A 15,361-nucleotide genomic window follows, 5' to 3' on the forward strand; every position below is an offset into this window, starting at 1 on the left:
TATGGGAAGGAGGCTGTGTTAGGATTCTGTAAACCCCACCCCTCAGTTACCTAGCAACAACCAGGTATACCCCACCCCTCAGTTACCTGGCAATTGGTATGCTCTGTCCCAGTTACCTGACTATAAAAGGGGCTGCTTGCCCCCTCCTCTCTCTCTTGCTGTCTTGCTCTCTTGCTCCCCCCATATCCCCTCTTCTCCCTCTCTTCCCCCCTCTCCCTCCATGTGCTCATGGCCGGCCTCTACTCCTTTACTTCTCTATTCCTCTCTCTCTCTCTCTCTCTCTCTCTCTCTCTCTCTCTCTCTCTCTCTCTCTCTCTCTCTCTCTCTCTCTGCCTCTACTACTCTCTTAACTCACCCATGCCCTGAATAAACTTTATTCTGTACTATACCGTCTGTCGTGTGGCTGGTTCCTCAGGGGGAAGGGATTTCCAACATGCCCCCCCCAGACATCTCCCCTGCCCCCAGGCCTCGCCACACCTCCATGGGCCATATCCTCCTCACTCTCTTCATTCTTTTCCTAACACTGGTGCTGAAACCAGGGACATCACCTTTTAACAATCTTGGCGCCTCCTGTGAGGAGATTATATTTCTTCACGACCAGCTATCTCTTTTTCCTTTCAGGCTGGAATCATGGGAAACAGCATGAAGGGTCCTTAAAATAATGAAACACAGAATTGTCATGGGAGCCGGCCATCCTTAGAGAGCCACATCTGAAGGGAAGTGAAGCAAGTATCCCAGAGTTGTCTGTGCGCTGGTGTTTGTTGTACAATAGCCAAGGTACAGAAACAGCCCTGGTGTCTATCAGCAGGAAACTAAGGAAATGTTAAAGCCCTGGAAGCAAGAAGTACATAGCAGCTACCAGGGGGTGGGAAGGTGCGAAATGCTGAGATGTTACCCCAAGGTGCAGGTTTTCAGCTTTAAGATGAGTGGGCTTGAACCCTGTACTGCAGACGTGGCCATTATAGCAGATAACACTGTGTTATCCGATTGAACTCTGAGAAGATACTGGATTTTAAGCACTCTCACACGTGCAAGCAGATACAAAGAGGTGCCTGACTTTCTTTTGGCCAGTTAAGTATTTTCAAATGAAAAGAAAGGCCAGCTTTGCTAAACAATTTCCACTTTTCGGTTCTTTAAAGGGCCCTACAACAAAAGACAGCGCACACCTGGTGGAGCTGGGAGCCGAGCAGTACTGGTGCATTTCTTTGAGACCTGACACGAAGCCTCAATACATTTACACTTGAGCACACACACAAAGAACTGAAGCCAGTCCTTTCTGGCCTGCTACCTTGTGGTTCAGCATTTCTCACCTCCCTGGGGTTATCACAGAGGCAGGGTGCTGGTTAACTAAGGTTCTCCTAGCCTTGGGCTCTTTCCCTGCAAACAAGATGCTTCTACCAGAAGTGAGTAGTCAGTTGCTCTGGTGTGTCTCCCCATTTGCTTTGAGCAATAAATGTAAAGATATATCATCCAGTCAGACACGGCACCACTCGAATGAAATTACAGCAAGGACTCAATTCATTCAGCCTCACTAATTATGAGTCCACGGTGATTATTCATACGTGGTTTCAGGAAAGAGACGGACATGGTAACTTTGGCTTTGCTCTTCAGTCTGCTCAGGGGAGAAGGAAATCTATTCGGATGTCAGCAGCAATTTCAAAAGGAAGACTGAGCTTATGGAATTGAAGATTTGTCCAGTGCACGCTAGGATCTAGTGAGCTGCTGTAGTGAGGGCTCCAGCCATTTGCTGCATTACAGGTGCCACAGCTCCATTTGCTACTTGGCTGACGTGACGTGAGTAAGGTAGTAGGACGGTAGGTGACAGTACCCACCATCTCAGAGCCACTTCTTCAGAACCGAGGGGAGCATCCAAATCTCACCGTCAACTGAATATTAAACTCCTTGACTCCAGGGATCATTTTTTTCCCCACCTCTTGTGTCCCAGTGCCCTGTCAATCTCTGGCTTCTCTCAGGGTCAGGAGACTTCCTTACTCACGGGAAAGTGTATCACTGGAGCTTCATTTCCTATCAATTTCAGAGGAGGTATTTGGACGATAACAGTTGAGAAAGGACCATTATGGCTGCCCGGGTCCAATTCAAGTGATGTCTCTCAAAAATTGTGTTCAAATTATTTTATTATTTGTACACATATGTGTGCTTTGCCCGTATCCATGCCTGTGTACCATGTGTGTGCCTAGTATCTTGGAGGTGTTAGATTCCCCAGGAACCAGAGCTACCAGTGGTAGTGACATGTCACGCCCATGCTGAGAATTGAACCCAGGTTCTCAGTGCTACTAACCACTGAGCCATCTCTCCACCCTTTATAAAACAGACAACAAAAGGAAAAAAAATAGAACAAAACAAAAAAGTTGTATAAAGAGTTCAGGCTTAATAAATATCCATTCAAAAATAAGTGCAATTTTTATAAGTTTCTCAAGGGTTTTCTTAGGAAACACTTGTCTTTTTAGCTACCCACACCAACCAAGTATTCCTCTGCTACACCTTTGTGTCTAATCCTTCCTGGAAACCATTTCTGTACATGGTTTCATTGCTTAGGGATCAGATTTTCCTAGAAATATTTTTTGTTTAAAAAGATTTATTTTATTTTGGGAGCTGGAGAGGTGGCTCAGTAGTTAAGAGCATTGGCTGATCTTCTAGAGGACCTTAGTTCAATTCCCAGCACCCACGTGGTGGCTCAAACCTGTCTGTAATTCCAATCCCAGGAGACCGAACACCCTCGTTTGGCTCTGAAGGCTTTATACTCACTCAGTAGTACCTGGAGACACATACCGGCGAACCACCCATACAATAAAGTAGAAACAAAAATCTAAAGGAAGAAAAACCCTTGAGGTATTTTATTTTTAATGGTATGTGTGTATATGTTTGTGTTTGGGTATGTGCGTGTGAGTGCAGATGCCTTTGGAGGCCAGAGGAGTTGGGTCCCTTGGAACTAGAATTGCAGAAGGCCATGAGCAGCCTGGTATACGTGCTGGGTTCTCGACCCAGGTCCTCTCCAAGAGCAGCGCATGCTCCCACTGAGCTACCCCTCCAGCATGAGAGGGTTTTGGAAGTTTTTGTTTTTAACTTTCCTGGGTATGTAACTAGCTAGCTACCCAGCGTTTGCATAAAAGTGTGTTCTCACAATCATTTAAGATACAGCAGTCTCCCGTCATACTAAACAGCCCCCGCCCAACACACACTTTTTTTAATGAAAACCCTCTCCAGCTTGGAAGTATTTGAAACACACCACGAAGCCCAGAGAGTTCCATGACAATGGCCATGCTGTCAGGGGCTCTGCTTCTGCTCACAACCAGGTGTGACAAATAATAATGAACAGCTGGAATATAAAGGAGCCTGGTGGCTTTATCTCCTCATCCCCTGTACCTGGTGACAGCGATGATGACAGCAACAATGTCACTTCACACACATCAACCCCTTTAATGCCCACAGCACATACATATCGCCTGCTGCTATGGCCCCTTACTTTTGAAGACAAAGGGTTAAGAAGGAAAAAAAAAAAAAAAGAAGAAGTAATTTCTCCATGGCCATATATTGGTAACTAGGCATGTGAGGATTATAACCCAGGCAATCTGGCCTGAGAGTGTTCCCCTATATTTCACCACTACACACACGTGACCGTGTATCCACACAAATGCCTTCATAATAACTGCATGGGATTTATTGGTAGAATTTTTTTTTTAATCACAATTTTATCCCATTGCTACCCTTTAGTCTTTGGCGAATGCAAGCAATGTGTTGGTGAGCTGCCTTGCACACATCACCAGGGCACCTGTCGCTCCGGGGCAAATACCCAGAAGCCAGAGTGCTGGCTGTAGGTTTTGCACATCAAGCTTGGGAGCATCTCCCTGTGTGGTCGTTGGATCATCCCCCTTATCACCTTCACTCGTAGGAATTCTTAGCATGACGCCGTCAGAGCCTCCGTCTGTTTTCCCAACACAGTTTATGATTTTGATGTCCTAAGAACATGACAGCACCCAATGCTATTACCCTGTTCTGTATTTTCTGTAATGACTTTGCTTTTCATGTTGGGGAGTGGGGGAGGTCTGTGGATGCTGTGAGTCAGGTACCTGGTTCTGCGTTATTCCACATGAACAGCAGGACCGATCTTTTTCTACATTGCTCTCATTTGTGGCCCTATCATTTATTGGATGCTTTCTCGGCCTACTGCCACGTGCTTCCTCCTCCGTTGTCCTCTCCCAGACTTCCATAGCTAGGTGGCTTATTTGTAAACTCTCCCCTGTGGCGATATCACACTGTTTACATTATTGTGGGTTTGCATAAGGATATGCTGTTAATATTCCAAAGCAGAGCCCCCCCCCCAGCCCCACACACACACCTCCCTTTCTCTTCTCTGCAATTCCCTATTCTTGGCTTTTTGTTTTTATATGCATTTTAGAATCATCTTGTATGTTTTATGAAAACCCCACTGGGATCTTTATTGAAATTGCATTGAACTTAAGGGTGAGTCTGGGAAAATTGTCATCTTTAAAATATGGAACCCGCCCTCCCATAAATGTGGTAAAAGACTCTTTCTTCATCTCCTTCAATAAAGTTTTGTTGTTTCCCCATAAACATCACACACATCATTTGTTAGATTTATTTATGTGCATCCTAAAGTTTTTTACTGCCATAGTTAATAATGTCCATTAAAAACTACATTTAAAAGATCACTATCGATTTTCAGGTATTGATTTCTGGCACCCTTGCTGAACTTTTTTTTTTATTAGGACTTACATTTATGTGTAGATTTCCTCATATGTTCCATTTACTATCCTCCTTTTCTCAATTTTTAGTTTGTGAAAAATTATCTCTATTCTGCTTTTAAAATCTGAGATCTAATTACCACAAGACAAAAAAGCACAGGTCTTAATTATTCAGCTCTGTCGGTTTTGATAATTATATACAGTCACATAATTAACAGCCCCAGTTGAGACACAGAGTGCTTCAGTCACCTGCCACCCCCTCCCGACCCCCGCCACTCAGCATCCCTGCCCTAGGTGAGCGTGGTCTTCTCTCTGTTATAAATCTCTTAGCTTCCTGTCCTTGAACTCTGTCCTAACTGCGTATAAAATACAGATGGCTGTATGTGACATGACGTCTTGTGGAGATCCTTCCATGATCTCATATGTAGGGACATCTCTTCTCTCTGCTGTGGGCGAACACCATTTTACGGTCTACAGGTCTGTTGTCCATCTCCTGTTGATGGACATTTGGGTTGTTCCGAGACTGTTGGTTTGTGAATAAACATTGCAACGTGGCAGTGTTTCTTCTTTTCTCCTTTTTCTTCTTTTGTCTATTATGGTGAACAAGACTTTCTACATAGCACTAAAATTAAGCTGTTCTGATTATGTTTTTGATACAATTTTGACACTGATAACACATTTTTTAATGGTACACTTTTTTCTTTTTTGATTGGATTTTTTAAATTTACATTTCAAATGTTATCCCCATTCCCCTCCAGAAATCCCTTATCCCATCCACCCTCTCCCTGCATCTATGAGGGTGCTCTCCCACCCCCCCACTCCTGCCTCCCCACCCTGGCATTCCCCTACACTGGGGCATTGAGCCTTGACAGGACCAAGGGCTTCTCTTCCCACTGATGCCCAACAAGGCTATGGAGTCATGAGTTCGTCCATGTGTACTCTTTGAATTGTGGATTAGTCTCTGGGAGATCTGTGGGGTCTGTTTGGTTGATAATGCTGTTTTTATGGGGTTCAAACCCCTTTAGTTTCTTCAGTCTTTTCTCTAACTCCTCCATTAAGGACCCCATTCTCAGTCCAATGGTTGGCTGTGAGCATCTGACTCTGTATTTGTTAGGCTCAGGCAGAGCCTCTCAGGAGACAGCTATATCAGGCTCCTGTCAGCATGCACCTCTTGATATCTGAAATATAGCCTGGGTTTGGTGTCAGTATATGGAATGAATCCCCAGGTGGGGAAGTCTCTGGATGGCCTTTCCTTCAGTCTCTGCTCCAAACCTTTTCTCCATATTTCCTCCTGAGAATATTTTTGTTCCCCTTTTTAAAAAGGACTGAAGCATACACACTTTGGCTGTCCAATTTTGATACTGACAACACATTTTTTTAACAATACACTTTGCCACTTTAAGAAAGTTCCACGTAGTCTTCGCTTGTTAAGATAATCTATTTGGAGATCTGTTTGCTTAGTCAACTGTAGTTATTGTATTGCATTAAATTCTTTAATCTATTAGAACCATAATTTATATTAGTGGAACCTATTTTTTACATGTTTTAAAAAGCATTAATTAGGGATGATGTAAGAAGTTGTGACTAAAATGGGGTGTCTGGTGTGTTTCCACGACACCGGACTACAGCTCTTCAGCCTTGTTTTGAGATTTAGTAACATCATAAAGTGAGCTGAGCTGCATTCTTCTCTCTCCTGTTCTTCTGAATCTTATTATGTTGTTACACATTTCTTGAAGGCGGAATGTACCTGTAAAACCGGCCAGGCTTGGAGACTGTATCCAGGGAGGGCAACAGCAGGGTGTGGGGATTAATCTACCATCCTTGAGAGCCATTTGTACAGTCGTGCTCTATAGATCTTTTGGAATCAGCTTCCCTTTATTTTTCTGGAAAATTGCCTTTTTAATCTAAGTCTTCACATTTGTTGCCACGAAGCTGTTTATCATATCCACCTTTTATTCTGCCTACATTTTTTTATCGCGTTCTCCTCTGTAGAATAATGGGGGTGGGGTGGGGTAATTGTTATTTCTACTTCTTTTGATCGAGTTAGTGTGATGCTTGCTTTGTCTCCTAGATTACTCTTTTTTCTTAATAAATCATCTTCCTGGCTTCTCGTTTTGAACATTATTAATCCTCTCTCACATCTTCCTCTGATTTCAAGTTTAGCCTGTGATTCCTGCGCTTGGTACCGTCAGCATCCTTAGTCTTTCTCCCCGCATGAATACACTGTTTGAAGGTTTCCCTCAGCAGCTCACACCAGTGTACCTGAACCCTGAACATCACATTGGCTTCTGCTGGCTGCTTCTGAGTAATCCTTCCGGAGCCATGCTTTTGATAGCTTGAAATGCCCTGGAGGTCACAGTCTGTTTCCCCAGCTCTATGGTCAGGGGTTGCTGCTCCCCACAGCACACACACCCTGAGAATTCCTACCACCCTGGGGACCTATCAGGAAGATTCACTCACATATCGCTCCTTCTTTCCTAGATCTGCCATTCAGTGTTTGTCCTGTGACTCAGTTTCCCAAACCCCAGTGTTTCCTGTCCTCGGTTGCTTAAAATTCTCATTATCTTTTACATTCCCAGATACATGAAAAATTTCCATTTCATATTTTAATCTTTTAAAAGAATGTTTCTGGGGTTTGATCCATGCTAGGCAAGAACTCTACCCCTGACTTTGCACCGAGCTATTTCTCATTTTATTGAGTTGACCAAGGGATTCCAATTCTCTGGCATTTGTTGGAGTTGGTTAACAGTATAGTATCTGATGTTTTGGCTTATATATTTTGTGGCCAGACTGTTAGATATATGTATGACTAAAAGATCTTTCTGATAAGCTTCTCTTTAATTATAGTAGCATCCTTTTTATTTTACTAGTGTCTTTTGCCTTAATTCTTTTGTGGGACACTGTGTGCACACCAGTCAATATTTGCTTGGTTTACTATTTATTTTTTTCCCACTTTTTCTATGAAGTTTTAGGAAGGTTTCTCTTAAGGAGCATCTATCTATTTTTCTTTCTTTGTGTGTGTGTGTGTGTGTGTGTGTGTGTGTGTGTGTGTGTGTGTAAGAGTTTCCACCCCACACCCTGTGGCACAGGGAACTGAACCCAAGGGTGGGGCATGCTATATACAAGCATCCTGCCACTAGTGTTTTGAGGGAGTGTCTCACTGTGCAGCCAGACTGACTTTGAACTTGCCACCCTTCTGAATCTGCCTCCAAAATGCTGAGGCTACAGGTATGAGTCAGAGCTTTCTGGGAACAGAACCAACAGAATAAACACATATTCAAGGGAAATCGATGAGAGGCACTGACAGAGCACAGGCTGGTTCGTCTAACGACGACTATCTGGAATGACTTCTCAGTGACTTCCAGTGACTGATCCATTCATGAGGCTGGATGCTTCAGCAATCACTGTCTGGTGCTGGAGGATTGCTGGAGACCCTCCAGTCTTCGGCCCACATCGAAAGACCAGAGAAATTGGGTCCTGGTGTTGGTGAAGGATGTCAGAACAGGAGCTGCGACAGCGTAGATGAAGTTATCAGCAAGAAGCAAAGCTGAGAAGGCAAAGGCAGTACTGTCTTTTAGCAGACCTTTTGATATCTGGGTTGCCACTGGATGGTGTGCCCCACTCTGTGGGAGGTTTCCCTCTCCTCAGTAATTCTTGAAGGAAATATCTTCACCTTGTGAGGTCAACTTGAAGGGCGTTGGTTTGAATGGAAATGGCCCCCAGAATCTCATAGGAAGTGGCACTATTAGGAGGTGTGGCCTTGCTGGAGGAAGTGTATCACTGGGGAGCAGGCTCAGGTGCTCAAGGCAGGATCATTGGCTCCTTCTCTCTTCCTGCTGCCTGCAGATCAGGATGTAGAACTCTCAGCTCCCTCTCCAATACCATGTCTGCCTGCACGCCTCCATGCTGCTGCCTTGATGACAATGGACTGAACCTCTAAACTGTAAGCCAGCCCCAGCTGATGTTTTCCTTTATAAGAGTTGCTATGGTTATGGTGCCACGTCACAGCACCGAAACATAACCAACACAGCATGCTCACCATACCAGTCTCCGTCTTCTGATTAACGACAGTCTCTTCATACTTTCATGCCTTGAATATTTTTTCACCCACTCCCTGCAACTTTCTACTTTCTGTTTGCTTGATGATTTAGTGTCTGAATTTCAATCCGGAGTCTGCTGTTTTGTACAGTTAAGAATAGAATAAAGCACAGGGCAATGAATCCAGAACACAGCTTTATAAAATTGTATTTTATCTTTTATTTGGGATGTATAGACTCTCCCTCCTCCCCCCGACTCTGTGCATGCATCTGTCTGCCTGTTGGACTCTATCTCACGCTGTTACCTTTTTACTATATATCAATGACTTGAACCAAGACAAGCGACTCTTTTTTCTTTTAGGATAACCTTCCAGTCAATTCTTTATTGTTATTTTAAATATTTTGGGTCGACACTTAAACCAATGGTTTACACGGAGCCTCATCAACTTTGCTCAAGTTCTAAACATTTTATTCTTTAGCTTTCTTTTATTGGCGGTAACTCTTGACAGCCCACCACACCCACACCCCCACCCCTGCTTAAAAATACTTTTTTTAATTATTTAATTTCATTACTTTATGTACATGGCTGCTTTGCCTGCGTGAATGTCTGTGTACCACAGAGGCCGGAAGAGTGTACCAGGCACCTGGAACTGGGGCTACACATGGTACAGATGGCCGTGAGCTGCCGTTCAGGGAGCAGAATCAGGTTCTTCGGGAGAACACCTAGCACTCTTCACTTCTGAGTATCTCTCCAGTGCCCTGAAGCCTTTAAAGAGATTTTTTTTTATAGATTGTACTTTGATCATATTCACCTGCTCCCCACAATCTCCCCAGGTTCACTCCCACCCCAGGCCCGTATCCTCCCACCTAACGGCCCGCTCCCTTTGTGGTTGTTTTACTCCATTCAGCTCAGTTAACGCTGCCCTCATGTTTTTCGATGTGTGGCCTCCACTGGAGCATGGTTGGCTGCACCGTTAAAGAAAATAGACTCTCACTTTCAGTTGCCAATAGCTTTCTAGTCAGGGCTGGGATTCCGTTCCTACCTCTCCATACCTGGCTTCGGTCTGGCTTTGACCTGCACAGTTCTTGTGCATGTTGCTGCAAATGCTCACATGTGCACACACGTTCCCATGGATACCCACTGTGAGGGAAGACGCTGGTTCCTTGCTATTATCCATCATTTCTGGCTCTCACAATTCTGTTTGCCTTTTTGTAAGTAATCCTCGGTCCCTGGGAGGACAGACTGTCATACAGATATCCCATTATGGCCGAGCATTCTAAGTGTCTTATTCTCTGCACCTTGACCAATTGTATAGGTTACTTGATTAATATACTATAAAACCAAAACACAACAGCTAGTTGCTTTCAAGAGGGCCAGCGATTTATTGTTGTACCCAAAGATTAGTGAGTTTGTTAATCCTTGTCAGTGGGGATTTTCATGAAAGCTCCACTTTGCATGCCTGTGCTTCCAGTTGACTTGTGTGCACAATAAATATTTTCCTTGTGCTGTTTATGGCTTTGGAATATAAAGGACTTTCTTTTGCTTTGGGAATCTGGGCAGCCTGAGTCATTACTAACTCTCCTTGGGGTGTTTTGTTTACTTTGAACAACCCAGACCCATCATCAGCCCAAAACTATTTTCACATCACCACTCACCTTACGGATTCCTCATGCCACACATGCTGTGTAAAATAAACTCCAAACACTCAGGACAGGGATGCTGCACTCTGGTGGGAAAATTATTTATTGATGAAGTTTATTTTTCTAACTAGTGTCATGGCTGAAACAATTTCCTCACTGTCTGTCTGGGAGCAGTGGGCAGATTTCTAGTCTCAATTTTCTCTCAACAAACAACGCTGGGAGAAATTGGGACAAATTCCCAAGTAATCCGGCTTGGTGACTCTCCCAGGGACTGAGCGTCTGTCACGTAGCTACCTCTGTGGCTCTCTGCTCATGCCTACCTTCTGATTTGAATACACTGCAGATCACAGCCTACCCTGAATCATTCTCTCTTTGTCTGTCTCTCTCTCTCTCTCTCTCTCTCTCTCTCTCTCTCTCTCTCTCTCTCTGTCTCTCTCTCTCTCTCTCTCTCTCTTCTTTTCCTTTAGAGAATGATCAATGATATGTACAGCAACATGGACAGAGAGCCCTTTTCCCTGCCCAGTCCTCTTAAACAACGAGAATCCTCCCCCAGGACCAGTGAGATGAGCAGTGGATAAAGGAGCTTGCTCTGTAGCCCAGTAGCCTGAGTCCAGTTCCCAGAACCTACACAAGGTTAGAAAGAAAGAACTGACTCCGCAGACCTGTGCTCTGACCTTTCCGTGTAAGCTGCTATGAATATGATCATGATCAGTCACACACAGGAATGGCCACATGTATACACACACACACACACACACACACACACACACACACACACACATACACACACAAGTGATGAGCTATAGACAGAAGCCTTCGTCCCTTATTGATGATGCCAATGGTCACATAATTAGAGAATCATCTCTTTCAGTATGAGCTTTTCACTAAGCATACGGTTTCTCTCAGCCTTGAGAATGACAGCTACCCTCCCCACAGGGACAAGTAGAAAAATAAAGCTTCGAGAAATTAAGTCGCTACTGGTTCCATGAACGATAGGGCTGGGATTACAGCCAAGGTCTGTCTCCTGCTGGGACCCCACATTTTAAATCTGTCTCAGTCACTCAATCACAGTCGTTGTTCCTTAGCCCTTTATTTTGCCTTCGGTGAACTAGAATTCTCTCGTTCTGAAGGATGTGTTCCTCCGTTCCCTGTGAACATCTTTATCTTAGATATCGTTTGCCATGCGTTCAGAACACGCCCAGTGTTCTCGAACGGGAGGTTAGTAACTCCAGAGCCCAGCATCATGCCTGGTGTGCAGGAGAGAGTCTTAAACAGATGTAGCATTTCTTCCTATGTGTCTATGTGCACATGCACATAAGCACGCTCGTGTATGCGTACACATGCATGTGAAGGCCAGAGAATAACCTATGTGTTCTTCCTCAGGAGGCTCCCACGTTTTTTGAGACAAAGTTTCTCACTTTGCCTTGAACTCACTGATTAGAACAGCCTGGGTGGCCACCGAACTCTGGAGGTCCTTGGTTTTCTCCCTTCTTCAATGCTAGGATTACAAATGTGTGCCTGGCCTTTTGATTAAAGACCTAATGGAGTCTTCAGGCTTATGCCCCGCATCACCTGCACCTTCTCCCCAGGCCCCAGCATCTCTTCCATTGCTAGTTTTTCTCTTCCACTGCCCTGATGCCTTTTCTTCCTTACACTGTGGGGGAGACTGAGTGGAATCCTGCCTCAGTGAGGAACTGTAGCCAGTAGAGATGGCCAGACCCTTCATTCTGCTGCAAGGGGCAAGCGTTGTTGATTTGATCTGACTCACTGGGGCTTTCTGCATCCTTAAGAGGGGAAGCACTTTGCTTCTTGAGTCGTTTTATCTTTGTAAACATTGCCCTAGAAATAAAAACAGCCAAGGAAAGCCGATCCAGTCTTCACTACACTGTTTGTTATTAATTTGATTTTTTTCTAATTGCATAGAGCCATGTTGGTGTATAACCGAGTCCAAATTAAGCAGAAAATCAAAATAATCTCTGCAAAAATGTCCAGCTTGTCTTTCAGTTTTTGTTTTCATCAAATCAGCATGGGTATGTGCATACCAATATCTCTATAATATGCTTATGATAAAAATTGCTGTTTTTATTGGCTTTTCCATTACACATTATCCTTTGGCTTTTTTTTTTCCCCAGGAGGAGGAGACTCAGGTGTCTGGAACTTCAATGAAACTCATGCTTTTCTTTAAGGGTAGCTCTCCGTTGATATCCAAGTTTGGCACTTGCACTCCGAGGGCATGCAAACATTGTCCTCGGCTTGGTCACTCTGTATTGAAGCTATTGTTCCTTTGCTATTGACTCCTGTTCTTGCTGGAGTTAATATTCTCTCAGAGTTGTTTCCCTATGTGTACCAATCATCTGGCCCCACAGTTTATATGCAGACTCAGAAACGTCACTTGAGTGTATGGACATAGCAGGGTGCCTCTCTTTGACCAGCTGGGTCCCAGAAGTGTAACTGATTCCCAGAGCACACATTTGATTTTTGTTTTGTTTTGATGAAAATGGATTCTTACTCCATCTACTGTTCTTTAAATGATTTTCCCCCTTCTGAGTAATGCATCATGGACATCTTTCATGCCTAAAACAACCTATTTAATGGATGCATACCAACCGATTGCGTGAACACACCATAATCCATTAAACTAATTGCCCATCGTGACACGTTTATGCAGTTTTCAATTTTTCACTTTTATAAACAGTCCTGAGACTCGCGCTCCTGAGGCTCGATTTTGCCTAATTATTTGCTAAGATAAATTCTAAGTGAGGAATTGCTGGGTCAAGTGATCGATTACCTAGGATTGGAAGTAGAAGCCCCCCCGCCCCAGGAACCCCCACCCTCCAGAAATAATGCTGAGTTTGAGAAATAGTACCCATTCTCAGCTTCAAAAGTCTGTTCTAAATGGTGTCAGTTTTAGCACTAATTGTTTTAGTTAGCACTTCTTTAATAGCTATGAGACCATTTGTGGGTTTGTGTGTGTGTGTGTGTGTGTGTGTGTGTGTGTGTGTGTGTGTGTGTGTGTGTATGTGTGTGTGTGTGTATGCTCTCGCGCACGTGCACACGTGCGTGTGCAAAGAGCAAAGATCAGTATGTTTAGATGTTTCTGTTTGGTATTTTGTGAACTGCCTGTTTGTGTCTGTGCTCCCCTCCTCCTTTGTCTTACTTACTCACTCCTTTGTCTGCAGCTCTTACCTTGTCAGGCTCCTCTCCCTCTTCCTTGCCTTTCCCACTCTGGTTTTACATTTAAGGTGACCACCCAGGATGTATTCTCCATAAAACAATCTTTAAGGTTCTGCAGATGCTATAGAGTGGAGTATATCTGCTCTGTGGAGCTCATGCTTTAGAAGAGATAGACACATGCAACAAATAACTGAAAAACTAGCTGGCAAAGTGGGTCTTATGATGAGGCACCATCTTGGGAGATGGTTGTGTGACCTCTTTAATCTAGCACTCGGATCTAGGAGGAGGAGATGCCAGAAGGCAGCCAGAGGAAGCGGTGTGTTTAAGCTGAACCCACACAGTGCTGAAATGTAACTATTTCTATGGCGAGGTTGTAATTCTGTGAAACTCTTTTTGAATTATTGGCATCCACGAAAACCCAATCTTCAGACTCTCATGAACCAAACTGCTTCCCTATCACTTGTTCATATGGGCTCAGCCAATGAATTCATCTATGGTACCCTATACCCTCTTTCTGAGAACCACCGTAACACATGGTTTGCATGATGAATAGGTGAGTGAGAGGAAGCTGGTTAGAAGCCACACTCCATCGTGCCCAACACTCATCAGAACACACACACACTTGCAGGCTACCCTTATCTAGACTTCCTTAGGGTTAGCATGCACCCTGTGCATCTACAGTGGCCACATTCTTTAGGATAGTATATACTCAATAACTACACTGATGGTTTGTAGAGAACATTGCAGCCTTACTTGCCATAGGACTGTTCATCTAACTCAATCTTGAAAAGCCTGTGAAAGGCCACGACTCCTATGGACATTGGTTTAAATGGACTAGAAGTAAGGGAAGTTGCCCATTACAGAAGATATTAAGCTTATTACATAGAGGGCTAAGGTGAGACTTTATTGCCAATGGAGGAAAAGTGTCTAAGGCCAAAGTACAGATATGATAATTGCTATTTGAAAGAAATAGGGTCATTTCTTTGTGTGTGTGTTTATGTGTGTGTGTGTATGTGTGTGTGTGTGTGTGTGTGTGTGTGTGAACATGTTCACCTGTATGTGCCAGTACCCCATTAAGTCAATAGTTCTCAAACATCCTAATCCTATGACCCTTTATTACAGTTTCTCATGTCGTGGTGACTCCCAACCATAGAAGTATTTTGTTGCTACTTCATAACTGTAATTTTGCCACCATTATGAATTGTAATGTAAATATTTGATATTCAGGATAGCTGATATCTGATCCACAAAGGGGTCACAACCCGAAGTCTGAGAACCGCTACTAAGTTATCCTGAATATACCGGCAGGTATGGATGGTTATATACAAAGGACTCAGCAGTATATTGGTGAAGAACAGATACTAAATATTCATAAGTGTAAAAGTTCTAGGGACCTCTAGAAACATTGAAACATGAACAATAATATAGTTAATCATGTATTTAAGAGCCCAAAAGTCCTAAGCAAACAGCTAGGTATAAGAAAACAGATGGTTTACCAGATGGGTAATGGCAGGTCACTAGTTGCAGAGAGAACAGTGTGCATGTTTTGTTGGACATAGTGGAATATGAACTCTAGCCAGCTTCTCCTTACTCACCTTTACATCATGCGACCAAGATGCTTCTACTGGGCGGGGGAAATGTTTGCATTACTTTATTAAATATGGGGAAGGATCGTTAAATGCCAAATTAGGGGGATGGGAAACAGGAGTAAGTAGGAGCGGGCACACAGCACTGTAGGAGAACAAGAACATGTTGGAAACACGCAGGGTGGGAGCCTGGCTCCAG

This window comes from Micromys minutus (genome assembly GCF_963924665.1).
Source record: "Micromys minutus genome assembly, chromosome: 10".
NCBI classification, from domain to species: domain Eukaryota; kingdom Metazoa; phylum Chordata; class Mammalia; order Rodentia; family Muridae; genus Micromys; species Micromys minutus.